Raw genomic sequence first — 27,639 nt, 5'->3', positions numbered from 1 at the left:
ATCATTGTGGACTGGAATTAACTCCTTCACCACTGCAAAGGTAAAGCAGACATTAGCGACGCCACCTCCACCTTCCCCTGAAGGTTGGCCCCAGAGGCCGTCTTTGGCTCTTCGCGGGTGACAGTGTGCGCGCCAACTTGTGGAACCTCTCAGGACAGGGGAGACTGTGACTCCTGAGTCACTTCCTGAGGATTGAGAGCACGTTGGCCACGGAGGTCATGACGGGTAAGATCAACTAGAATTGGTTTGCCTAGTCGGTTCATTGTTCATTTGGGTAATTACATTTAACATAAATTAGCTGGCTTTGTCTGTTTACTAAGTAGTTACTGTCAGCATAACTTTTAGCATAACTAAAAACAAAAAGCATTCTAGTTGAGCTAAGTTTCTGATAATAAGAATTGTTGCTTTGTACTGTTGTAACTCGGGCAGTAAATTTTGATCTTTAAAGGAAGTTGTAGAGTCACGCAATATATCTCCTTCTCCCCCTCCTCCCCTCCCTTGTGCCACATGAAACCCCTGTGGTCCGGGACAGTGAAGTAGTTGTTCGTCCCGCAACAGGAGTACTCCTAGGAAAAAACATCCAAGAATTGTGCGTGTCTGCATATCATGTATATGTGCTGAAGGTTTTACTGTCCTGGATATTTACCATTAGAAAGCAGAAATGGTGACTACAGGAGACAGGGGAGTGACGTTAGGTGACAGAAGAATTTGTGAGGTCGGCCAATCATTACAATGATGGTTAATACTAGAATTAGTACTAAAAGAGTTTATTTGGATTTCAAATTAGTATACTAATAGAACTTAAAATAGAATGCCAGATTGCATGGAATGCAACCTACCATATTATCAAGGAACAGTAACTGCATAAATGCAACTCAGAGACACATACCTATGTCTTTCTCAGCCCTTCTCATGACTCCTCTCCTCTGAGAAGACAGCGTATCTGATTTAATATAATTAAATATATATTAGCATATAGAATCATTTCTGCAAAGTTGAAACTCAGCTATATAAACCGGAAGAATGGTCCAAGCCAGAACTTTTTCAGTAACTGTAACTGGTGACACAACCTCCTGATGTGGAGCAACGATTTTGGAGTGGAATTAGCATTGAAGGTACTTTCATCTGAGTTTGCATTTAAGTGGGACTCAGAGCGCATACAGTCAGTTTTAGAAAACTACCACCTCCCAGGTAGTTTTTGTATGCCTTACTACATTCCATTCTTTTCAGATAGCCCAAAGGCAGGAGTTCAAACTTACCATGGCTGCCTCTGCTCTAGTTCTTACGTTTTAGAGACCTTTTGGAATAGTTAAAGGGATGATACTGCAGAAGAGAAATATTAACAGTTTGGGTGGCTGGGGAATTGAGACAATATTAAGACTGCACGTGAAAGGGTAACTGACAGTGCAAACATATCTTTAAACTTTACAGGAGCTTAACAAAGAATTTATAATGAGAATGAGGAAACGAAAAATATTTTATCGTAATGTAAAATGCATTCTGTGATGCATCTATTCCATCCTGACTCCCATAAAGCTTACTGACCACTTAGAGGCATAGAATAAGCCGTTTTCAAAAAGAGCCAATACCTTTAGCGTTTACAATCACATTTGTCAATGGCAGTTGCCAGTTAGCATAAAACACACTGGTTACAGGCTCAAAGTTTCTTAGGTGTAGGGCCAAAATTGAGTATTGCCATTCCAAGACCAAGAACAAGTAAGCTATATTTATCACAGCAAACTGAAAGCATTAGATTTTTGCAGAGCCAATGGAAGAACAACAAGAAGATCTGGAATAACTGGAACAGTTAGTGATGTTTTAAGGAATGAGATTAAAGGCTAATTAACTCAACCTTGTCCAGAGAGGGTCAAGCGTTGCTTGAAGGAATTAATAGAATTTGTGAAGGACGCAGAGAAGAGACCTCAGAGTGTGGAAAGCTTTTTATTTTGCTTCTCACTAATAACGTAATAGACTTCACTGTTTGGCCAATTAATTTCAATAGTTAGTTTTTTGACTGAGTTAGACTTGCAAGGGATCCACCTAGCTAAATCCAGCTGGGTGCTAGTACAGTTTATAGATGCCTAGTTAGAGAACGAAATAAATGAGGTAGTTGGGTATTTTGCAGAGTTCCACTTACTTCCCTTCTATATATTTAGATAACGCTATTGTAAATTGTGTCCTTAGGTACAAACTTCTCATTGAGTTTTAGGTGTAAACCTATTACTACAGTTCTAAACAAAAAGGCAAAATGAATTACTGTCTGGCGGAAACAACAACAACCAAAAAAAAAAAAGTTGTCATTTCCTTCCTGCAAACCAGAAAACTGAAATTCATCAGAACTAAAGCAACAGTAAAATCTCTAAGGCTGGCTGAAGTGTGCTTACATGAGATTAAGTATCTGTCTCACCTAATTGCTTGAAAGAGAAAATAATGTCTGAAGTTGAATTTCAGAAGTCTTTCTGTCAAGTTACAAAACTAAAGCGGTGAAAACCTCTTCCAAGCACAGACCTTGTCTGTAACCGTCTATAGTGCTAGGCACATATAAAGCACTTTAAAAAAAAAATAATAAACCATGAATTCACTGTCCTTCTTAGAGACCGCACTGTCTTCTGAAGAGTTAGGAAGAGATGTGATCAAGCTGGATTAAATCAGATACAGGAGCAAGCTATTTCTGTGCACTTCATTCATCACTGGTTTATGCCAGTTTTATACTATTTCAGTGGAATTACAAGCCAATGCAGCAAGAGCTGTGCCTGAGTATGGATCAGGCCTTTAGAAACTTGAAGATTTTTGACAGAATTCCTCTTGAAAATAAACAGAAATGTATATATGCAACTGAAGGGCTCTAATCAAAATATCTCATGATGGCATTATGGGTTTTCACTTATTTTCTTTGTATTCTTCTAATGTAGTATATGTTCCACTGACTGTAGCTGAATTTCAGAGGAATTAAACTAAACTATTGGAATAACAATTCAAGCGCCACATTATCAAATATTGGAGCTTGACGGCAAGCACAGCTGTTTCCATATTCTGAATGACTACCATATACTGGCAAGTAAACTGTCAGCAAAATTTATCAGCTAACTCTGGATATCTTTTTGTAGTGAGAATAGTTGAAGAATTTCAAATATACTAAATACTTATTTAACTTAGTGTAATTCACCAGTGAGAAAAATTAAAATTTCCTGTAGAACTCTAGATCTTTTTTTTCTTTAATGAGTCACTACTAAGCTTAAACAGGAAAAAAAAAAAAAAAAAGGTACTGCAATAGCACAGATCTATGTATTAGAAGAAATACCTGCTTTAAGACCAAATAAACAGCAAATTACCAAAGGCTGTATTTTCATGGTTAAACATATGACGCAGTAAAAAAGAATACATGCATAACTATTGCTAGTTATTACAGTTTTACTATTATGAAATTTATACATGGTAGAAGACATGCTGTAATTCTGCCATTCATAGTTGAAAGGTCATGAATATATTTGCCATGTGAATAATAATTCACTTCTCTAATTTCACAAACACGTCCAATAGTGCAAAATACTTTTGTCATGCAGAGCTAACATATTTCCTGTCTATGGAAGGTAACTTTTAAGAGAAAAATGAGAAAGAGGTAAGTATAAAGTTTTTTGCTATTTTTTCTTTTGCTTTTTAGAAGTCTATTCTTTGATAAAGGTGAATCTGTATCATTCCTCCACTTACCTGGAGGAAGAAGAGGATGTCCCAGTAAATACTTATTGAATCTTAATCTTTTACTGAAATAGAAAACTTTTCACAATGTCTTGGAACTATGCGAGGACTTAAACAGAAGAAAGTGAAGTACAAAGGAGGCCCCAGATTGTGAACAAAAGTCACAGTGGTCTATTACTGGTTATTAAAGGAGTGCAGTGCTGTGAGTTAGATAAAACTTTATATTCTCTAATTATATTTGACAGAATCCCTCTTGAAAATAAACAGAAATGTATACATACAACTAAAGGACTCTAATCAAAATATCTCATGATGGCATTATGGTTTTTCGCTTATTTTCTTTGTATTCTTCTAATGTAGTCTATGTATAATGAAACAGTGAAAAAAGAGCAAGCAAACAGCCGTTTTAGAATAAGCACAAAAATAAACTCAAGCAGACCCAAGACTGAGGGAGGAAGACACCACCGCAAACATCATACTTTTACAGGCAAAGATCTCATGATACTGACTAATCCTCATAACCCTTTCATCCCCTCCAGGATTCTTAAGGAAGATAGAAGCTGTCGACCTTTGCACTCAGAGTTGCATAGGAGGAGTGATAACACCAGAGAAACTGGTAGGTACCAAGACGTTTTTATGTAACAATTTTTATTAACGATATTCTTCTGTAATTTATATTACGCATGTAATTTATATTATTTATATTATGCATGTTAGTATCACTGTAACTGGAAGAAAAATAACAATCTTTTTGACTCAACTGTTAGACATTGTTGGACTGATAATAAATTATTGTCTCTATATATAGGGTGTTTCCTTTTTGCCCATAACAATATTTTGAGTGGAAAAAGACATAGTTTAATGCTAATACTTCTGTAACATTTCTAGCAGATGACATTTAAAGAAGTAAAAGTACAGAACTAAGGATTGAAGTACAGAAGTATCCTTTGCTTTGTGGGCTGCAGTGCCAACCCATCAATCTCCATTCAAGACAATCTTTGAATTGTACAATTTAAAAATAGATTACTACTGCAGGTTTTTTCCTCCTTTTTTTTTTTTTTTTTTTTTTTTTAAAGGAATGGTATGCTATATGATTGGAAGAAAACATTTTGGCCGGGGGGGGTGGAACCTGAGAAGAAACTATAAAAGGTTCCAGGAATATACTTGCTTTCAAAGATTTTGTCAGCTTTCCCATTTTAAAAGAATGTTTAACCTAGGCCTTTTTGGTACATTACAGGCAAAGACTTCTTCACAAAACCCATTATTTTCCACCCTACCACACTTTACACCTGTAAGGATTAAATCTAAGTCTAACTAGTGCTCAGTCTATTGATCATCTGGGTCACTAAATTATATCAAGTTCTGACATAATAGAAACTTGTTTCTTTTCAGGTACTGGATGTGTAAGTATTTACAGTGCTAAAATGGTAACAGTTGTGCAAACAAATCTCACCAGAAGAGCTGAAATGCACTAGGTTGTCTGAAAAAAAGGGACTGCCCATTTCCCGGACACCAGGACAACTGCACTCCCAAAGTGATTGGCTGGGCTGAGCCAGTGTGGTTAATTTTAGAAGAAACCCAAAGCAACAGGCTAGGTGGGGAATGAGCAGCTCTTTTCCCATGCAGTTGTTCAACACTAAGTGCCCTTCAGTTCCCAGCATGTAATAAAAGGGATTCAGGAGCAGCGAGAATTAAGGATGAAGGCTTGAGATTTTGGCATCATGACAGGGAAGTGGGACACAGAAATTCTCAGGGCTGCTACAATTATTGTTCCTTCTGTACAGCAGATCCTCGTATTTGTCACATATGGCCAATTTATTTTTCGTGATAAAAAGACTTCCTCTGAACCTCAAAACATCTTTCAGCTGTATTCCCTCAAATCCAACCAGAGATATAAAAGCCTACCATACTTTCTCCTCTTAGACCTGCCCTCCCCCCCTCCACTCTTACGTATGACTGAAGGTTAAAAACCTTTTGAGTACGTCAAAGAAAAGCTCTGTTAGAATACTGAACTACTAATTGCTCTGTTCCAAGCTGGGGCTGAGTAGAAGAGTATTTTTAACCCCAAACTAAACATGCATGAAGACTGCAAGTTTAATGGGTTGCTGCTATTTGGAAGAGTACGTTTTTCTTTCTTTTCCTCTGTATGCAGGGAAAACTTACAGACAGCTGGAACTCAGCAATTCCAGGTTTTCCCACCTGGAACTGAAGTATAAATATCTTAATATGACTGTAGATGTATTAAAGTAGCATATGTTTTACTTACTGGATGTAGACATGATCATATGCTGGTTCACATCAAGTATTACAAAAGAGGCCCCTTTGAGCATTACAATATATGCACACCGAATCTTCAGATGATATCAGCTCCATTGAGAGAACAAATGGCCACATTTTTTTTTTTTTTTTATGGGAGTTTAGGAATATTTAAGCATTTAAAAGCCCATTCTTAACACAGCTGAATTCTTATAAAAAAAATCTGATTTAACTTAACCACTTATCTTCCACTATAGACTACAGATTTCATTGTTTTACTGATTTACTTTCCTTTTAAAGTATAAACATTACTGTTCACCTACTTTGTGTTTTTCCAGTAAAATTTCAGTTTCCTACCCAAAATGCTGATAATTTAAATCTAATTGCAAAAGGAAATTTCAGGATAATTTTAGCTAAAGTAGCATTAGAAAGCTTCACACATTCATCCGGGACCTACTGTATTAGTTTAGAGTTGAGGCATGCAAGCCTTATTTTTACATCAACTTACCCTTTTTGTTGAAATCAAACGATTCAAATATAAATTATCTAGTTTTGAAGATACTGCACATTTACACAGCCTTTCATATCACTAGTTTGAATAGCCTGGGGTGCAGAGCTGGGCTTTCCTAAGAGACAAACTACGGATGTTATTCTCCCTTTCAGGCACAATACAAAGTAGAGCTCTTTGTATGCTATCATTATTAGAATGTGGCTATTTCATCCTTGCCCTTCTTTTTCTTTATCAGCCCATCCAAGAACTGACCTGCTACTTAATCTTTGAAGAAGTCCTATGAAGAACAACATTTACTAAAACATAAGGAAAGACTCCAGGATTTCTAGATCCTACAGAAATTAAAAATCTCACATGAACATAGAAAGGTAGAATAAACCTCTTTATTACTACTATATAGCTTGTCACATGATCACAGAACGGTTTAGGTTGGAAGGGACCTCTGGAGATCATCTAGTCCAACCTCCCTGCTCAAGCAGGGACCTCTAGAGCATATTGCCCAGGGTCACATCCAGACGGGTTTTGAGTATCTCCAGCGAAGGAGACTCCACAACCACTCTGGGCAACCTGTTCCAATGCTCTGTCACCCTCACAGTCAAGAACTTTTTCCTCCTGTTCAGATGGAACTTTCTGGGTTTCAGTTTGTGCCCATTATCACCCACCCAGCTGGGCACAGTATGAATTCTGACTTCAATGACTATTGACAGGTTATTAGCAAATATTTAATTATTTTGAGAAAAAAAAACCAAATAAAAACAATAGAATTAACACACCAAAATCAGAATTTCAATATGGACTACTAAGTGATAATTCAACATAAACTAGGCCATAGCTTTTATTTTAAACTACTGCTGAACTACACCCAAAATATGGCTAGAATTGGTATACAGATGTAAAAGGGACAACTGAAAGTTACAAAAGGTAAGCTATAAATAATAGCAATATAGATATGATTAATGAATACAGAACACAAGCTGTAAATATTCAGGGTAATCCATGCAATATCAATTTAAATTGAGATGCTGTATCTATTAAGGACTTTCCATAAAATAAAGCTTACTAGCAGCTTTTATCTTTCCACAATACACGGTGGCTTAGGTGGTTGGAGGTTTTTTTTTTATTATTATTAAAAAAAAAAAAAAAACAAAACCCTGTCCACACTCATTCACAGTAAGTCAGGTACAAACAAAGCAGTACGCCTGAGGTCAGGTAATTAAAAAGTTGCATGAATGATGCTGGGGAGGTTTGCAATACAATTATTCCTATTGGGAACTGATAGCAGCATGAGTTGGTAGGATTTTTCCTAAATGAGAAAAAAAAAATTCTTTTAATTACATAGTCTCATTGAAAGTATATACTCTCCCCCAAATAGTGTTACTACTTAATCTCAACATTGCATTTATTCCTAATGAATTCCCCACCTTAAAAAAAAAAACGAAAAACTAGAAAGTCAGAAAAACAATGAATTGCCAGCTTTACATTTAGTGTAATAATACTGCAATTTCAACCCAAAGTAACAGGTACTATACTGAGACATGCCATGAAATACATTTGGATGAGCTCCAAGATTCATAACCCACAGAAAAACAATGGAGTATATAACAGTTTGTCTGTCTTTTTGACATACTATGGATTCAGTCTCCAAAAAATGAAAACATTCTGGCAACATCAGCAATAAACTAGCAGTCAGTTTTGCTCCTTTTAATAAAAGAAGCGGTAATGTAATATTTTATCTCCTTGTCTCATCTTGACCTAGAGGACAAAGTAAGGTACAAAATAAATGCACTACATATTTATGATAACGCTGCTGCTAGGTATATATGAAGAGTGTCAGACAAGGACACACCCTGATAATTTCAGCTCATTCCTACTAGAAGAATGCTAAAGCTCAAAACGTTTTAACGTTTTTGAAGGGGTAGAGGGGGAGAAAGAACAGTTTGTTACTTACTTTGTTACTTTGTGCTTACATGCTGCAGAACTTTTTTTCTGTTTTTGTTTTAAATAAGAGGCAGCATATGAACCAGTCTTAACTGGTACACAACTTTAAATAATTAGATATGGTACATGGTACTTCACCCTTAGGTATTTCCCACAAAATTTCAGTATATAATTCGCGGTGGAGGTAGTAGTTAGAGAGTAGGTTAAGGTGTTTTAAAGCAATACAATATTGTGAATCTGATTTATTCAGTTACAACAAATAAATATTAACAAAGTTAACATTAAGTTTGTCAGCTACATTTTTATCCCTTACATTCTAATTATAAGCCATTATATCATTGTTCTTTCTCCATGGGTGTTAATGTTTAAAATTTTCAGAAATAGGTTAACTGTTGGGAACCAAGTTATGTTCATGCTCTCAAGACAGTCAAAAATCAAAAAACAAACAAACACTCCCCCCTCCCAAAACAAACAATGAAATAACTCTCACCAAACCCACCCTATCACTCATAAAAATAATCAAAAGTTGAAACTTGTGTTATCGCTGCGGATATTAAGGAACATCACCTTATAAACACTCAGATTGTTTAGATTTGCTATTTTTTTTTCCTATATTGTAAGAGGTAAAAATGTAAATTAAAACAAATGGATAGTAATATGAAGGAAATCAAATTAATGCCAGAGTACAAGGTTTTTACTTCAAAGTCTTTCCACACTGAGACCTACACAAGATCACAGTCTACTTGTAGCAAACTCAATTATTTTAGGGCTTCTATAATATAAAAGTCAGTTTATAGAATAAGTTCCTTTTCCAAGTCAGTATATGCTGTAGAGGTGAAGTAGGAACATGGCTTCAAGAAATACAGATGCTTGGTTCTATTTTTTGCTGTTCTTACTCTAAAAATCACTTCTTTCAGAAGTCTGTCCCTTTTTCGGGGATTAATTCAAATAACTAAGATTAATTAAGATAAAATAGCTTAAAGAAAAAAGGTATTTTGAGAAAAATTGCAAGAAAAAAATCTATGCAAGGCTTTGCAAAAAGAATTTCACACTCTAAGCAATAACCAAGTTGCTAAGAAAAGAACCCATGTATTTGATCTCTATCAGTTTAGAAGAATGGAAGCCTTCCCCCCCACTCCCCCGCCAAAAGCTTACATATACAGGGAAAAAGATACTCTGGTTTGCACTTTTTTTTTTTTTTTTAACCTCAGCTAATTCCATTGGATGAATGGAGTGTGTCAAATCACCACCGTATTACCGCATTCATGGTTTGGAAGAGAGATCCGTTATTCTGCTATATAAATATTATTTGCTTGGTTGGGATTCTTTGCCTTTCTCCTTTCTTCCCTGTGCTCATATTCTATGCATCTTACACTGCAAAAATGTAAGGCAAGCACAATAAAACATTTGATACGCCACTGCGAATAAACCATACTTTCAATGAATCATTATCAGGCTGAGTCCCTTGCTCTTTCCATTTACTGCTCATAGACCACAGATAGTTTCTATAGCCTGCTTTGCCTAAAGATGGCATCAGCAAAGGCAATTTCTTCAGTTCTCACACAGTACATTAACTTATATAGTACTTCATCTATGCACAAAAAATACATCCACACATACGCAACAGGTAAGAGTGAGACCAATGTATGAACTTTACAACAAAACAAAGAGGTCAGTTTCTTTTTAGATTGCTGCTAGACTATTCTTACAGGCTTTTTCTTAAAAGAACGACTACAGTTAAGTTTAAATTACTAAAGAGCACTTCACAGACCAGTATATTTCATAACTGGCTATATCAAAATAATTACCCTAAATAAAAACTGTTCACTGAAGTTACATATGATACCACCTAAATTCAACAACCTAAAAGGCTGATTTTTCCTTTTTAAAGGCTAGTCAAGGTCTATTTTCAAAAAAACACAAATATAAAAACTACTACTGGTTGTATTGATTCAAAGTTTATAACTGTAACAGATGATAAATAATACTACATATAAACAAATGTTCTGAAGAGCTTTTGACTCCACATAATTTGCTACAAGGCTTCAGCATCCAGTCAGCTCTGACCAAAAATGTTCTGTCATTATTACTTACTTTTAGTCACAAGAAAAAAAATAGATTTAAAAAGTAAGTATTTTTGTGATTACGGTAGTATTATTCATAGTTTTTGACTAAAAAAGAAAAGTCTAAACATTTGTCATGGGAAAAATCTAATCATTTCCTTAAAAATTCTACCTGATGTGGATGTAAAGGGAGTAAAATGATTAAGCTGGTCAAAGTACTTTACAACACCCAGGGATGCTGTAGCTTCCTTTGGTCTTAGCAAGTTTCAGAAATACAGCATGATCTTTAACTTCCTCTCCAAAAATATCCTCAGAACCACTCTGAAGGTTCATAACTTTTTTGGTTTTTTTGAAGTCTTAGATAGAAATGCAAACACATACCTTTCCAGAGATTACTTTACTTGTAAGACAAAATATCCACTCAAAAGTGGATAATCAAATAATGATGCTTTTCTGTATGAATCGTAAATCATATATACTTTTCTTAAATAACATAAAATTATTGTATAACTTCAAATTTAAACCTTGTACCTCTAACAATTGTCCTATGAAAAATCTTGTTCATAAATTCTTAGAAACATATATTTGATCAGACAGGTTGTTACTGTGCTTATTGTTATGGAAAGGTTATCTTTTTTCTCTGAGGAAAACTGGCAATTCAGCAGTCCAGCAAAGAATGTTTCTTTGCAAAATTATGCTGGAAAAGAGCGTATTACCCAACCTTTGCACAATCTAATCCATATTTTATAACTACAGGAATAAGCAGAATATAAATGTGAAACACTTGAGTGTTGACTTTATCCATCAAAATACCTCAATTGCTCTTTTTCAAAGGAAATAACATACGCATTAACACAGCTCTGCTAATTGAGGTTTTGGCAACGGACTCACTTTGAAGGCAGGTCGGCATGGGACACTTACTAAACATCCATATGGGTGCTTACATGCAATTACATACAAGACAGAAGTAGCAACACACAGAGTTCAGTTTTAAAATTTTTCTATATATGTATAGGTGAGCTTTTTATTCTTTTTTAAAAGGCAATAAGTGACTGATCCGATTTAACTAGCTTTGATGTTATGTTTCTGCAAAGAAAAAAAAGTGTTCCAGTTCTGCCTGTTACTCTCTTGCTAGCTATGACATACTGCCACCAGGTGGAGATTACTTAATAAGAAGCTACCTATTTATATATTGAGATGGAGGAGGGATTTCATAATCTAAAAGTGTTATTGGAAATGAAAGGATATCCAATTTCAGTCCAGTTCTGTTTTCATTTAACTAAGACATATACCTTACCTACCACTAGTAGTAAGTCAAACAGAGACCAAGGACAAAAGAGAAAGTCTTCTCATATTCGACCTTAAAAGTTCAGAACATACAGAAATTCATTTTTAAAGGCTCTAGTGTGGTGACTGCTACTGAAACGCAAGAACCACCGCAATTCAGCTCTGCAGAGTGTTCCACTATTTTGCCTGTGTGCGTGCGCACGCACCTGCCTGGGTGCCGGGGGGGGGGGGGGGGGGGGGTAACAGAAACAAAAGTATCATAACAACTTTTACTACAGAGTCACTAGATGGCTTAGACAGAACTACCACTTCTCTAATACAGACATTAGAAACAAGACAAGTGTGTGTTTTAAGTGACAGTGGTAAATACCCAGAATTTTAAAGAAAATATGTAGCTATTCTCTTCATAGTGACTGACTACAGTGTTGTATGGAAACAGTACACTGTTTTCCTCCAGGTCAGCTGTGCCACTTGTACTGTGTGGCTTCAGATCCCAGTAAGCACTTTCAGGGCAATACAAACAGCTTTAGAAAACTAGCAAAAGCAAATGTAGCATTTGAATAATGCTGTAGATTCACCTCATCCCTCTCCTGATACATATTCCAACACATTGGAAAGGCAATCCACTTCTGCATATCTCCCTGCTTTAGGTAAATGAAAGAAAGAGTGATCATTGACTTCACCATTAAGACTCTGTTGGAAGTAGGTAACGACAACAAGGAGTGAAAGGGAAAGGAGTGAAGGCTGTGAAATGAGGAAAACACTGTTGTATCAGCATGCGGCCCTCTAGAGATTTGCAGCGAAACGCACTGCAACCTAAAACAGCATAATCTTCTCTATAAACCTTCCCCTTTTCCAAGGGCATGCACGAATAGAAAGGATTTGCTGTCAGGAGGGAGTATGGCTGGTGGAAAAATTCACGATCACCTCCGCTCCAGAACGGAATTAGAAGCATCAAAGCTTCATTCAATCTAGCATTACCACAATTAGCATTACAAAGCAAAGACAGATACAGTTTCTCATATGAAAAACACCTAATAATGTCTAAGGGGGGGGTCTTAACTAGCTTTTTAGATATTTAGTATTACTTATGTTACAGAAAACTAAAAGGCGGTATCTGTCTTATTCAGCATCAGTTTGGTATTATTCATGACACTTGTATTTCTGTTTAGTCAGTCAGGGCATTAAAAAAAACAAAAAATATCTTCATACTTAATTGCTCTTGAATACACCTGCTTTAGAGTCTTCTTTTAAATTAATCTTTTCATAGTCCATATTTGAGAGAGTTGGTTTTGCTTTACTTTTTAATATAGGATTTCCTCTGTGGACAGAGAGCAGAATACAAAATATATTGATATCAGAAGAGATATGAAGTCTTGTTAATAATACTTGGCTACTTTTAAAAAAAAAAAAATTACAATATTGCAGACAGAGAATAAACAAAAAATGAGTTAACTTAAAAATATTTGCACAGCATTCATTAAACATGAATTTTAATAGCTGAGTAAGAAAATGGAAAAAAAACCCAAGAAAATAAAGATATGTGGCTTAAAAGTAGCAAATTAGTTCTAAATTAGAAGTCACTCATTGAATTAAAATTAGCCTAGTATGTTGAGAGAATATAGGCTGAAATGCCATGTTTAGATTTCTGTAAAAAGCTAAAAATTTAGGTGTTATTAAGCAGTCACTGAAGAGATGTATTGAGTAATGAGGTATTAAATATGAGCGATCATGACAGTCAATGATTAAATGTCAGCCTGGAAAAGCATCTGAACATGAACCAGAACTGGAAATCAGATGTTTCCAGAAATTCGAGAGCACTTTGTCTGTATGAAATGCTAGAGTAATGGATATTGAAGTTTGAATGGGAAATGTAGTTACATGGGGCAGTGTACAAGTGAGCATTTTCTAAATCTGCAAAAGGTCATCTACCTTGCAAAACTATCATCTGTGTTTTCTTACAGTTTGCTAGGGTCTTAGGTAAACTCTCAAGCAAACCCAAAGGCGAGGTATTCAAGTAATTATTGGATGATGAACAGGATCAACAGAATTTCAGGCAAAAAATACTGGAAAATAATGTTTGCCACAAATTATAATTGCAAATAAATTATGTACTTGCGGATACTGTGATATACTACAAAATTGTATGAACATCATTATAATCAGTGGAGGAAAGAACTGATGCCACCACAAAAATTATGAAAATTAGATGTTTGTTATCAGAAAAATGTGACAAGTATTGTGTAACTTATTTTCCAAGCTAATTAAATTAGATAATGTTAAAAAATAAATGACAGAACGATGCAAGTTTATTATAAAGTCCGAACTTCTTTGATCTGCATGAACAAAGAATTTATCAATGGAAAAAAAAGAAGAAACGTTTGCATGGTTACAAAATTAGGATGAGATTACGTTCTACAAATGTTACTGCTGTTTGATAACAGAAAGTATTAAATATTTAGTCTAACATCTCTTTTTATTTGTTCTTCCCTTTCAGGAGCGTATGGAACAAATCTTCACTTTGCCATGTTGAGTGTAAGTTATTTGCTAGGTGCTATGATTCTCTATTCTTCTTAGGCAAAGTCCCTTTAACAGCACAAGTTGAAACATTTAGGGCAATATTTACTGGTCTTCTGGGGCTCCAGGTTTGGGCTCCCCGGGAAAGCCAGAAAAAAAAAACAGGTAAATGGAAGAAAATAACATCACCACGTAGACAATAGGGACATTTGCCTGGCATTTGTGATGCCATGTGTTAAATGAGGAAATCTTTGGCTGAGTTCTGGCAATTTATCCCACCCTCCCAATATAACTTGTTAGAATCTGGTTAGTTATACGTACAGCTAGTATGAAACTGTGGACAACTTAGCACAAAGAACAAAGTGCACAACTCGATACTTGCTGCGAAGGAGGTTTTTTGTTTGTTTGTTTTTGTTTAAATAGACCTCAAGTCTTCTGTGATATCAAAAGAAACCATGGATAGGCTTAATCAATACATTTCTATATTACACTTTTTCCATTATTCATATAATTCCTGTCAACTGGAGGGCATCAGACACCCTTTATTAAAACACTGTAGAAATGGATTAAACAAAGAATCTGCTGATTTTTCCTGCTATTTCATATAAAATAATTTTTCAAATTCAAATTATTTTATATTTCAAATATGTCTTACAATTAATGAACTGAATTAGCAGTTCTGAATATTTGTGCTTGTGGATAGCAAAATGATCATTGATTGTTTCGAGGCACACACAAAAAAAACACAGGCAGAATTCTCTATCTTCAAGGTAAGTCACTGATTCAGATCAAGTCTGCATAGTACACAATACTGAGCATTTCGTTTTATATTTTCAGTGCCAGTTTAGTACAACTTATTTGGCTAGGACTTGTCTAAATATGAGATTCTTCTTTAGTATCCCCAGAACAGTTTTGTTAGGTCCACGTCCATCAAAAATCCTGCATATTTAATACATGCTTTTGCCTTTCTAATGGTTGTCTCTTATTATTACTCTCATTTTTTAAGAACTGCTACTTCTTTTGTGTAGCCGGAATATTTATATGAGATTTATTTTGGAGTAAACTCTGCAGGCAGACCTTTGAAAGTAATACTGAAATGCTAATTATCATTAGTCTCAGATTTTGGGCTACATATTCATCACTAATTCACAATGAGCAAAATTCCTTCTCATTGCATGCTAAATCATCACAGGGATTTTACACATCCAAGAGTTCTAGAAACGATTTTCTGAACAAATATCCTATTATTTAGTACGCATTATGTAATTATTTTATTATGCAACAACAGTAAATCATTGTATTTATTTATTTACTAAGCACAAACTGAGAGTAGTACTTTCTCAGATATATCCAAAAAACAACTCAATTAAGAATGCAGGAGAAAAGTACGTTCTAGGTAAAAGCTTCCAGCGTCCTGCTACTGTAGACACTGCATTAGAATGTCTTCCTCAGAAATTTCTTTAACTCCTTAAAAATCAGTTAGTTTCTTGCTAATGTTATTTTGAAGGCTATTCCACAATTTCATTGCTCTTATGGATGGATGTCATCTTTATATTTCCAGACTACAACTAGTCAATCAGTTCATATCCATTTGATTCTGCACCAAGAACATAAATAAAGAATAATTTCCCCTCCCTCCACTTCTCTCTCTGAAATCTTTAGGGACTGCAAATACATTCCACCTTTAAGCAAGCCAATTTTTTCTCAGCTCCTCTCAAATAGTAGGTTTGCCTTTTTTCTGATCTTGTAGGAACACTTACTCTTGAAAACAGAAGACCAGATTTGTACAGAATATATATATTTTATATATACATACACACACACACACTTGTGCACTATGAAGGAGATTTCATCAGAACTTGGTACAATGGCACAACTACACTTAGAATTCTTTATATTTAAAAACTATATATTCTACCTCTCCATATATATTTATATAGCCTTGCACACTGTTTGTGTCAAACTAGCAAGCCTGTACTGGATAGACAATTTTCCTCTACCTTTAAAACTAAGATATAGCATTTGTAACTAAATCTTCAATTCCATATCAGTTCTTTCAAGATTATGGGACAGAGATAATCTGCTCATTCATTTTTGCTTCCACATACACTGCAAAAGTTTTCATAACATTAGCCTCAATTCTGTCTATATTTGCCCTTTTAATGCTTTTTACCCCTCTTACTAAAATATTAGTTGCAAAATTCAGTTACTGCACTGAATAACTGATTTCTATACTTTAGTTGCAATACGTAGTTACTGCATTGCAATAACTAACCTCCAAGCTGCTTGATTCAAGGCTGCTTGGAATAGCTCAGAGTCTGTCCCACAGTATGCAACACGCTCAGGGAGAGTTACAAGAATTAGCAGTAGAAAATGATGAAGAAAAGTGGTTGAGATTTCAGAAAGAGCTACTAACTGTTAAGTGTCTAACTTAGCTGGAAGACAGCTGATGAAGAGGTGAAGAGCGGAAAAAAAGGGATGTGTTACAGGAGAAGGGAGTGCCACTCCTGTCTTCCACCATGCATGCTGAGTAAGTTAAGGACAGACAAACAAATCCTCCTCATGACTCACAACCACTATTCTACATATATGCAGAACTACACATCATAAAAATCAAAGTTTTGACTCATGGCTGTGGGATACCACCATCTGTAGCCTCACATTAAGTGAAAAAGTACCCCAGTGTGAGAAGGGAACTGGAGGAGTTTGTGGGAGTAGGGGGGAATGAACACGGCAAAAGAAAGAAGCGCTGAAGAACTGGGACTGCAAATCCATAATCTGTACACCGGGTGCAAACAGTGCTTTACTGCATAGGCTCTAGCACTGTCAATGAGTTGAGAAGTACATTTTCATTACATAAACCTCTACAGTAAGTCTGTGTTTTCTAACTATGCAGGCAGAGCACCTTTTTCTTCACTTTCTCTTCATATTTAAAGAGCATCTAAAAGTGTTTAACTTCTACTTTAAAATATAGTTGAGCAAATGATAGAATTTCTATCAGTTTCCCTGCATTTTAAAAATTCACCCAACAGTACAGTTGGCTGTCAATAGCTAAAGTTTTACTTCAGACTCAGAGTGCATAGCCAGTATGATCCAGATTTGTGCAGTGTCCTAGAGGTTTTTTTTGTTTTTATATATAACACAATTTTTTTTCCTCACATTAGATTACTGACATTTCTTGCATGGCCTCCTGTTTGCTCTGCCTCGTAGGACATTCAAAGCTTTTACTTATTGCAGCTTGAAAATAACATGACTCAACTAATCTAGTCAACAAAAACAATTCTGAATCTCTGCACAGAGGTCTAGCAGCTGTCACTGTGACACAAGAACAAAATCTGCTTTCTTATGCAAGCTACTCAATATGACACCTGTTAAAATGACTTTTTTGTCTTCATTTTCAGCCTGTATTTTCACGTTAAGCTCAACTAGCCAGAATATACAAAAATACATCTTTTAAGATCAAATGATGGAAAAAATTATCTTCCATACATGACATTAGATGAAAACAGATTTCATTACAAAATTCACAATTACAGCTGGGATAGTGGATCTAAAATTTAGGGGGAAAAGGCCTACGTGAAGCTTTAGAAACTAATTAAATGCACTGTGATATTAAAATATTTACAACAAACTACACTTCACTTGCAGAGGAAAATTTATTTGCCAAAATGATTGAAAGGCAAAATGAGAATATAAAATTGCTGTGACTTGGTGCAAACTGTCTGCAAACAAAAAAGATATCAATAATTTTTATATGTCTGTCTATGTAGAGGAAGAGTATTATTAACTCATTTCTCTAAATTGTGATTATGCCCTTTGCTCTGCATGGACAAGTTCCATACTCTCAGCTCCTCTGACATAAATTACGGCATCTTTCTTTCTTTCTTTTCTTTCTTTCTTTCCTGCCTAGCGGCTCAGACATTATTCTAACAGTTCCAGACCAATTTCATTCTTTTGGGGGGTAAGAGGAGTTGTTTGCTTTCATTTTCACATGAGCTAAATAAAGGATTAATTATTGACTAATACAAAACTTTATTATAAAGAACCTATAAATGACCATAATTTTATCAGGAATCTTTATCATCCAGTGATTCAGCAAGTCTTCATATGAATAATCAGCCAAGTGTTTTTATCTACCTTAAAATCCCTCCTACAACTGATTTTTCATCTCTCTCTTGTTAGCTTTAACAGCCTGAATATTTTTAATACAAAATATACAGTACTTCTCTTTCATTTGAGCTGTTCCTGTCTTTTAACTAGCTGTTAACTAGTCAGGAAACAATGAACTGTATTTGTTACAGCTGACACATTCAGAAGTTAATCGCTGACATAGATTTGGCAGCTATCCCAGTTCAGGAAAAAAAGGATGTATGGATTAAAACTACTTTGCATTCTGGTCAGAAACACACACTAGCAACATGACAACGAAGAACTTTACACTGGAAAAGATCCCTCTCTTACAGGAGGACTGCATTTGAGGCTAGAGATTAAATAAAGAGCCCAGCTTATGACAGATTTGGTCCATAAAAAAATCAATAGTCAAGATTAGAAAAATAAGATGCGTATTATATGCAAGAAATCATAATTTCTAATAAAACAATAGTTGTTCTTGTCAAAAAGCCTTTTTAAACTAAAAAAAATCCATGTTTATCTATGTAATAGAAAGGCTACTTTTTACTAAGATATCCACATCATTTACAAGAATTTTTAAAGGAAGCACAAGCTCATAAGCATTTAGTGTCCCCGTTTCCCAAAAATTTCATTATTGGGAAATTATTTCAATTTTAATTATTGGATAAAGAATTTTAAAATATTGTCAAAAATTGAAAAAAAAGCATGCTCAATATTCAGAATGCCATTTGGTTTAGAAAATGGGTTAATGAAAGCAAGTGCTATTCATGGTGCTGAGGGTGAAAGTCTCTATAACTGACCAAGTTGCAATACCTTTCTGTATCACATTACTCTGCTGGTAAATACTAATATTAATTGTAAGTTAACTTGCTTGGGTTAGGAGAGGTTACAATTTTCTGTATGTGGGGAGTCTCTAGTACACTTACGGGAGAAAAACAAAGGTAGCAGTGTATTTTTTTCTTTAGCATCATAGAGGACAAGACAGGAGTAGTGACCTCTCACAGACCTCAAGCAAGCGCCTCTGCAGGGGCACTTCTCTGTGCCTCCCGCATGGTATCACCACTGCTGCAGGTAGGGAAACTTCCCCAAATGTTCCTGTCAGTACCTTAGTGAGAGTACACTGAACAAAAACCAAGCACTAGAGAAGTCAAATAGGAGTTACATTACTGACTTCAGAGAAACCAGCTCTCTCTCCATTTGGAAGCCATCTCATCATTTCTGCAAGTCATCTATGCAAGAAACATAAGCGGGAATATTCATAGAAGCTCAGTAGGAGGTGGTGATTGATTTTTATGAATTCATGAAATACGATTGGTTTTAAAAATGTAATTTCAACAGCCCTTAAATACAGGTTTAAAAAGTCTGCAGAAGTTTTGAGTCTCAAGCTCTTTACACTGTCAGTGGTTAAAACACACCTAAAGAAATACTGCTGTATCCAAATAGACCGAGTTATAAACATGAGTTACCTGTATAAGTTATTACAAGTAATACAAGCACAGATGCATTAAGAAATCTCTGCTCCTTTTACAATTCTCCTCTTGTTCTTCCACAATTCTTTTCCAAGTCTTTGAGACCTGCCTTTAAATAAATTGTGCAGATGTTTGTAGAGCTAATCCAATTTGCAGCAATAGATGACCTCTTCTTGTACAAACAATGCAGAAAACACACACACTTTTCCCCCTCTAATTACTGTTCTCTCTTTTGTGCTAGAAGATCAGGGAATGCATGCTACAATCAGCATTTCTGAGCCCTCCTCATTTTTTGCAGTGTGGGTTAAAGCATCCTCAACAGATTTGAACAGCATTTGGTGCCCTCTAACATGCTCATTCAAAACATCTGCACAAATAGTTTTCTTCCCTATTTTTATGTTAACAGATACTGAAATTAGTATAGCTTTATTATTTTATTATTTCTGTATTTCACACTAGTACTAGCAATACTATAATTCAGCATTTGTGTGCTAGTACTCTATGAGCCTCAAACACATTTGCAAAGACAGCTGTATAACACCGTCCCACTTTAAATGAAAGGAAACAAAACTCTAGAAGGCAAAGATCCATCCTTCATTCTAAAAATAGACAGAAACCCCCCAAATCCTAGATATCTAGTCCAGCAATTTTAGTAGTGAAGTTTCTGAGAAAGAAGGAAGAAAAAGGATAGTCAGATTCTGAGCCTACCAATACCGACAGCATCTTTCTCACCTGATTCCAATCACTTATAAAATGTTAGCAGTTCAACAATCACAACTAACCTGGAATACCCTTTTTGGAGATGGAAAGAAAACAGCTTGGTTATTCACTTTCAATCTTCAAAGAGAATCATGAGAGCTACTATTTCAAAACTATGAAAAAAGTCTCAAAAATACCATATTTCATTGTAATTTCTGATGCAGAGTCAGAATATTGAGTGGAAAACAAAGAACTGTTTACACCCAGATCTTACAGAAGTGCTACTTTTTTTAAAATGAAATTTCCCATCAAAAAACACATTTCTCTTATTTTCTTGTCTTCTTAAAAGGAAGGACTGATCCCTGCACTTGATATTCTGCAGAATTAAATACAGGTTTCAGGGGATACTCTCTAGTATCCTCAAGAAAACCTGAAGCGTTATGCTAGCCAAACAGTTTGGCCTTAGGCAAAACCTGTTTAAGATTGTGAATTGCTAGAATCAGTGCACAATTCCCAACAGAACAAAAAAGAGTGAAATAAATTTACAATCACTGCATATTTTGGTGTCAGTTTTGACTCCCTATCACAAAACAAAGGCAGGATGATTGTTAAGCCAGAGGACTGAAATCAGAACAGCTGTTTCAATTCTAAACTCATAATGATCTTTCTATCTGACCTTCCTCGAGTTTCTTTATGTTTCATTTCACATCAATAAAATGGGGAATCTCAAGACAACTAAGGAAAAAATATTCACTAGGCATGACTTCTCTCATCTTGTAGAGAAATACTCCATATGGTGATTTTAACACACAAAGAGAAACAAGTTTTACAAAGAAATGGCAATACATACTAATATTCCTGTTTTACAGATTATGACAGAACTATAACAAGATCCAACACATTAAGTGAGGCTTATTGGCTAAGGTGCAACACTAACATCGCCTCCTTCTTTCTGTTGCCAGTTAGCTGATCCAGAGCATACACTGAGCTGCATCAAAATTCCTGAGGCACAAATAAAGTCATTCGTATTAAGTCACAAAGCACGGCAATAGGAGAACCAAGGTTTCTAGTCTGCTAGTGGTGTTCTAACAGAGCTCTTACACTTCTTTATGAAATAATACTTCTCTGTGTAAGTGTCTCTCTTTTACTGTCAAAAAATGGAATTCATTCTATCAGATTTATTCTATAGCTTCATTTGTAGGAAGAACAGAAATAAGCAGTTTGAGTGAAGCTAAGTAATAAATGTAAAACACTTCTAAAGAATTACTAATCTCATAAAGCTGTTTTTTCCTTTTTTTACTAATAGTTCATTTTCTCTCAGTTACACCAGTTTGAATCTCTTACTAGTATGTCTTCCAAAAGATATTGTCTGACTCTTACTACATGCATATAAACCACATGGGCACTCTCAGAACACATTAAATGCCTCTAATAATGATAGTAAAGGTCAGTGTGGCTTCCTAGAATTTATGGAACAACATTAAATGTTAAAAAAATGGCCCAATGTTTAGGGCACTACCCTAAAACTCCAGAGACCTGAACCGAATTCATTACTCTGTGCAACATCTTCTCTATTTGTGTCATGTATGCACCATCTGTAACAAGCTGGCTGTGCCTGTGGCAATGCCATCAGCAGAAACTTGGATGAGCACGAGGCGGAGATACCTTAACTCAGCTTAAGTCTAGAAACAACACAGGTATATCAATATGGTCCTGTCCTACAGCAAATGAAAGTATTTTCTTGGAGTTTTAAGTTTTCATCCTGTTCCGTTCCTCACAAGAGTGGTCACTGTGTGCCACAAGGACTGCTGTGCTATTCAGACCTACTGGTTTAGGTCTTCTTTAGCTTGAGGACCTTTGTACTGTACCCCTCTGCAGAGCAGACGTACCCTTAATCTTGCTGTGGTTACGTCAACACAATCTTTGGCAGGCATATGCATGCTCTGTGCTGTCCAGACACAATCTAATAGCTATTTGTGGATCTATAATTAGCACAACACTGGGCTAATGCTAATAAGCCCCGGCAACAGTTTTGTTCAAGCAGCGTCACAGAAATGGTGGTTTCACAGTTTTTGATTTGGAGATGGTTTGTGTTCAGTTAACTGGGAGCACAGGCAGGATGAGTTCCTATTTGCTTGGAAAAGACCTTGTGGGCATACCTAACATCTGGATTCCTCACTTCTCCAATGGGGAGATTATAGGTGTTATGAGGATAAATACATTTCATGCCAAGAGTTCCTCAATGTTTTTGATATGCGGTGGCATATATGTTCCAGAGTCAAGTAGACAGAAGCAATTTTAGACTTTATGAATAATACCGAGTAGATACTTGTGAAAGATACATTATTTAATAGAGAGCTTTACAGGAAAAATGAAAGTTATCTTGTCTACTCTGATCTGGAGAAACTATTTCTGAATTTAACACCATGAAGTATCCATCCTTGTTTAGCCTTCTTTTGCTTCTCTCTTCAGGCTAACAACAAAGATGCCAATTGTGTCAGCTATGATAACTGATTTCATTATGTGGATGTTTATGCATATGACATTAAACAGACATATCACCTACTTTCACAAAGATAGTTACTTTGAGATCTGCACTCTGCTAACAAAAGAATGAGGGAAAAAAAATTACTCATGTTTTGTAATTACCAGCAGGTCATAACTTCATTTTTCAGTAGAAGCAGCCCTTTTTTTGCCTGGCTTGGTATCCCAAGTTTTACTACATAAAAATATTTATTTCCATAAAACAATACTTTCACAAATTGAGCTTAGATTTTGCAGTTGCACTGTGCTATGCAAGTGAATTGAAACACTGCTAAAGGAGAGAAATTCTGCCAAACGGATGTAGGGCAAAGCTCAGAGTTAACTCAGTGAATCTTTGAGAAGGTTAACCATTTCCAGTCTTGTATTTCTTGTAAGATATCACGCCCCTGAAAAGTACTTTATATTATAAAGACTAAAAAACCAAAACAATTCCTTATGTAGTCAGAAATGAAGCCTTACACAAACATATTTCTTGAACAATTAAACTCAGACTGATAATAAAAATGAATGTTTTATACAAAAAAAAATGTTTACTATGAAAAATAGCTTTTGCTTCACTTGGCATTTTTGCTAACAATTGATTAGAAAAGCTTATATTCTGATGTTTTTCTCTTTTAGTAATTCTTCACCATAGAGATCATCAACTATGAAGTAAACAGATATATCCAAATTCATAATCTCCAGGACTGAATTTCATAAGACTCAGGTAACAAATTTTGAAATATTACTTTTTTAAAAATTACATAATAATTAGAACAAATTATTTATAAACTGGGAACTTTCACTTATGTTTGCAGATGTGGAACACTTATGTTTGTTTGTGAAGAATCCAGTGGACACTTGTGAGAATGACCTCTAGCAGAGATTTTTAGAACCTCACACGATAGCCTGGTTTTTGGATGTGATCAAGGTTTTCCTAAGGGCAAACAGTAGGCAGAAGTAATAAAATCAGATGTTACAGAGAAAGACATCACACAGTGTAAGTACATATAACTTTTACAAACATGCTCTTAACAATGTTCACTCTATTTCCAAGAAACAGTCCAATTGATTTTTGTTCAGTCTTCAGTGGGTAGATGTCCTTGTTACAAAAACACTACTCAGAGATAAACACAAAAGGCCTGTCATGCAGAAGATGCCTCTAAGTAAAGATGGTGTTCCAGACTTGAGATCGACGTCTTTCGGAGCCATTACATGAAACACTTCAAAGTATACCTGGACTACAAAAATAGAACTACCTTTTTACAAGGCAAGACAGGTCACCTTTGAAAAAAAAATATGCACCCTCAGCAAAGATTAGGTGTTACTTCCTGCTGCTTGAGTTCCTCCCCTACCACACACGCCTTTTTGATCAGCAAATCAGTGTTGTAATGAGGAAAACACATCCACAGATGCAGCTACAAAATTAATCATCATTATCGTTAAAAGTAGAGCATCACTGCACAACTACATGGGTCCATAAGGTTGACAGATACAGATGCTCCTTTTAATACCTGCAGGTCACACATAATAGATGTAGTGTGGTAAGAGGCAGCACAAAAGGTTTTCCGCACTGCCAACTTTCACTGACTAAGGTGTAAATGGAGAGTACCTAGGCACCTTTCAGGACTAAATTCAGTGGGATTCATATTCTGGAAAACAGTTACTAGTTCATTCAAGGTGCCTTAAAGTGATATTAACATTCACTAATCACAATAAAAAAAATAAGATTTATTCAGAATACCTTTTATAATAACATTTATGTGATAATACATTCTTTGTTTTTATTTTTCAGTCCACATAAAACCTAGAGAGACAGATTTAGCTGTTAAATGGGCACAGAAAATCTGGTATCAGAACTCCTCTATCGAACAGCAAAAGGACATTTCTCTTGAAAAGGAGTATTTCTCGGCTTTGTTTGTTTTTTTAAATGAGATCCTGAATAACTAAAAATATAAAATATACTATTTATAGGAAAGTATATTTATCTTTATTAACATTCTTACAGGGAACGATTGTTTCCCCCAATCGGATCTACTTTTATATATAGCAGATAAACTCTCCAAAAATAAATAGATTAAAAAAAAATACTATCACACTGTGGCACCCTAACAGGCTGCAGAGAATGAAGCAGGTGAGTCCTCAGGTCTTAAAACATAGAGCGGAGTCTTTTGTCATATATTAGTGTTTGAAAGTGATACAGAAAAAGTGAATATAACAAAAGTTTATTTTACAAGTATCAGTATGCAAGCAAATAATAACTTTGCATTCTCTCCATCTACTGCTACCATGATGTTAAATAAGTGTCTGTAATTTCCTTTCTAAGAAATAGTAAAATCAGGTTAAATCCACAATGAGTTTAGGGGAACTGTATATAAAAACCATCACCTGTGAGAGATTCCTCAAACCCAGCAATGTAAATTTTGTACGCACAGAGGCTGTCTAAGCCAAAAATATTCACAGAAATGTAACGTAAAAGGGTTGGGGAGGATCATTTAAATTAAATGCTAAAAGCTGTTGAACCCAATGTCTAGAACTGCCATAAATTGACACAAATTCATCAAACATCTGATCATTTAGGCAAAATGCTTACAGACCTACAGACACGATGTGAACACTGGACATCTTAGGAACAATTTTGACTAGTGTCACAATGCCACAGACCAAACCAAACAAGTATATTTTATTCATGTTTTTCAGTGTTTCAATTGATTTTTATTTTTATTTTTTTAAAAAACACTGAAAGGTAAACTCCTCCATGGCCTGGGCAGATACAACTAGAGAGACTTCGTGATTAATTGCAAGAAGTTCAACTTTATGGTATGTTCCCAGAGGGAGACAAAAAATGCAACCAGTAGCTTACAATACCTCTTTGGTTTACCATTAAACACAGAGACACATACCATATTTTTACGTGCCTCATGTACTATCTTGAATAGAACCTGGCATATCAGAACACCACTTCTGTCCTTAATTCATTTGTATTGGTAGAGTAGTGCTACCCTTTTTCAACACTATACCATATAAATGTGCCCACTACTTCGATATACATAAAGTTAGAGCCTGATTTTTTGTTCTTTGCTTTGAATCAGATTTCCCACATACTCTCATAGGAGTTATACAACTCTTGAAAGCTTCAATCAAGCCCTGAAAGCTGCAATCAACACAACCACCGAAACAGTACTCTTGGCACACAAGTCTCCCAATGACTTCAGGGGCAGTTCCACAACTGCAAGATCTGCAGAATTCCATCAGCAGAACTCATCTCACAAAGTATTAAAAAAAAAAACCACCTAATTTATACATGCTAGAGATAAATATAGCACTCACACTACAGATAATCTTCACTGGGAAAAAAATTTAAAAAAAAGAAATCAGCATTTGATTTTTCAGGTATCTACAGTCAGGGTATCATTCCGCAAACACAAATCATAGGAGTAAATGAATTATTGCATTATTCATGAAATTCACAAAGTTATTACTGGTGGAAATGCCTAGTTGGGTATAACTCTTCTCGAATTTCAGATCCCAGATTATGTTCACAAAATTAGAATGAAGGAACAAAAAAAACCCAAAAAACAAAAGCAGTAACAAAACACACCCTCACAAAAAACACCTCCCAGACAAAAAACCTTCTATTGCAAAACAGTGACATGTTAATGTCTGATACAAAAATCACTGAGGTGATTAGCAAAAAAACACAAACTGTTTCAATGTCATGTGATTTTATCTTTGTAATTCTTTATTAGTTTGTATATGCAAATCAACTATTTAATGCTGCATATTCTAAGAAGGAATTTCTTCCATTTTTGAAGAGATGTAAGCGAATGAGGAGGAATACTCAAACATTACAAAAAATGGAAAAAGGATTTTTGAGAGCCAGACATCTGTATTCTTAAGGTTTTCCCAGAAATAACAGTAACATATGCCGCATATTTATGTTCTGCAACATCCGGTGACACCAGCAGAATTTGCAGTATGAACCAGTATTATTTCTGGCCATTCAGAAATAATATCTGCCATGTAGCACTTAATGGATGAGAAGCACTGCAATAATTACGTTTTTCAGAAAGTACCGTACATTCAGCAATTTGAAAAGTATTCTTCCCTTATATCTTGAGAACCTTTACATGAAGAATATTGTAGAAACACATCATTTGAACGCATCTCTTGGGACATTCTGGGGACTCAGGAGATTAAATTAAATCCTTTCATAAATTAATAAAAAATCCATTTTAAAAATAACTACGCTTCTTGCTTCTCATTCTTAGAATGCTGCAGAATCACTGCTCTTGTGACTAGAAATTTAATTTTTGTCCTAAAGTTATCTGCAACAGTTTATACCCATTTACTCACATATCAGTGTTTTCCTTTCTCTCAAGTATCTCTACACCCGCCCCGTATTCATCCCCAGGGTCTTCATAGTAATCAAATACCTCTCAGCTTTCATTTTAGTAGGGTAACTACTCACACACTTTAGCCGCCCTTAAGGCAGAACTTGCAACACTGATTACAGTGCTAAAAAGACACTGAAGCAGGAGGCTGTTTA

General features: G+C 35.4%; 1 protein-coding gene and 1 long non-coding RNA gene across 3 annotated transcripts in view; one reads left to right on the top strand and one right to left on the bottom strand.

Annotated features, from left to right (window-relative positions):
• NCAM2 (neural cell adhesion molecule 2) overlaps positions 1-27,639 on the bottom strand; it is a 321,807-nt gene that overhangs the window by 285,625 nt on the left and 8,543 nt on the right. The gene's annotated exons all lie outside the window — the stretch shown is intronic.
• Positions 106-27,327, top strand: LOC138065798 (uncharacterized). Its single transcript, XR_011138867.1, has 7 exons — positions 106-225; positions 4,236-4,312; positions 6,699-6,831; positions 14,249-14,286; positions 23,730-23,817; positions 23,909-24,090; positions 26,183-27,327. It is a non-coding gene; the product is annotated as an uncharacterized lncRNA (long non-coding RNA).

Source organism: Struthio camelus, chromosome 1 (genome assembly GCF_040807025.1).
Source record: "Struthio camelus isolate bStrCam1 chromosome 1, bStrCam1.hap1, whole genome shotgun sequence".
NCBI lineage: Eukaryota > Metazoa > Chordata > Aves > Struthioniformes > Struthionidae > Struthio > Struthio camelus.
The sequence above is the reverse complement of the archived record's forward strand: the minus strand, read 5'-3'. Positions and strand labels throughout refer to the sequence as shown.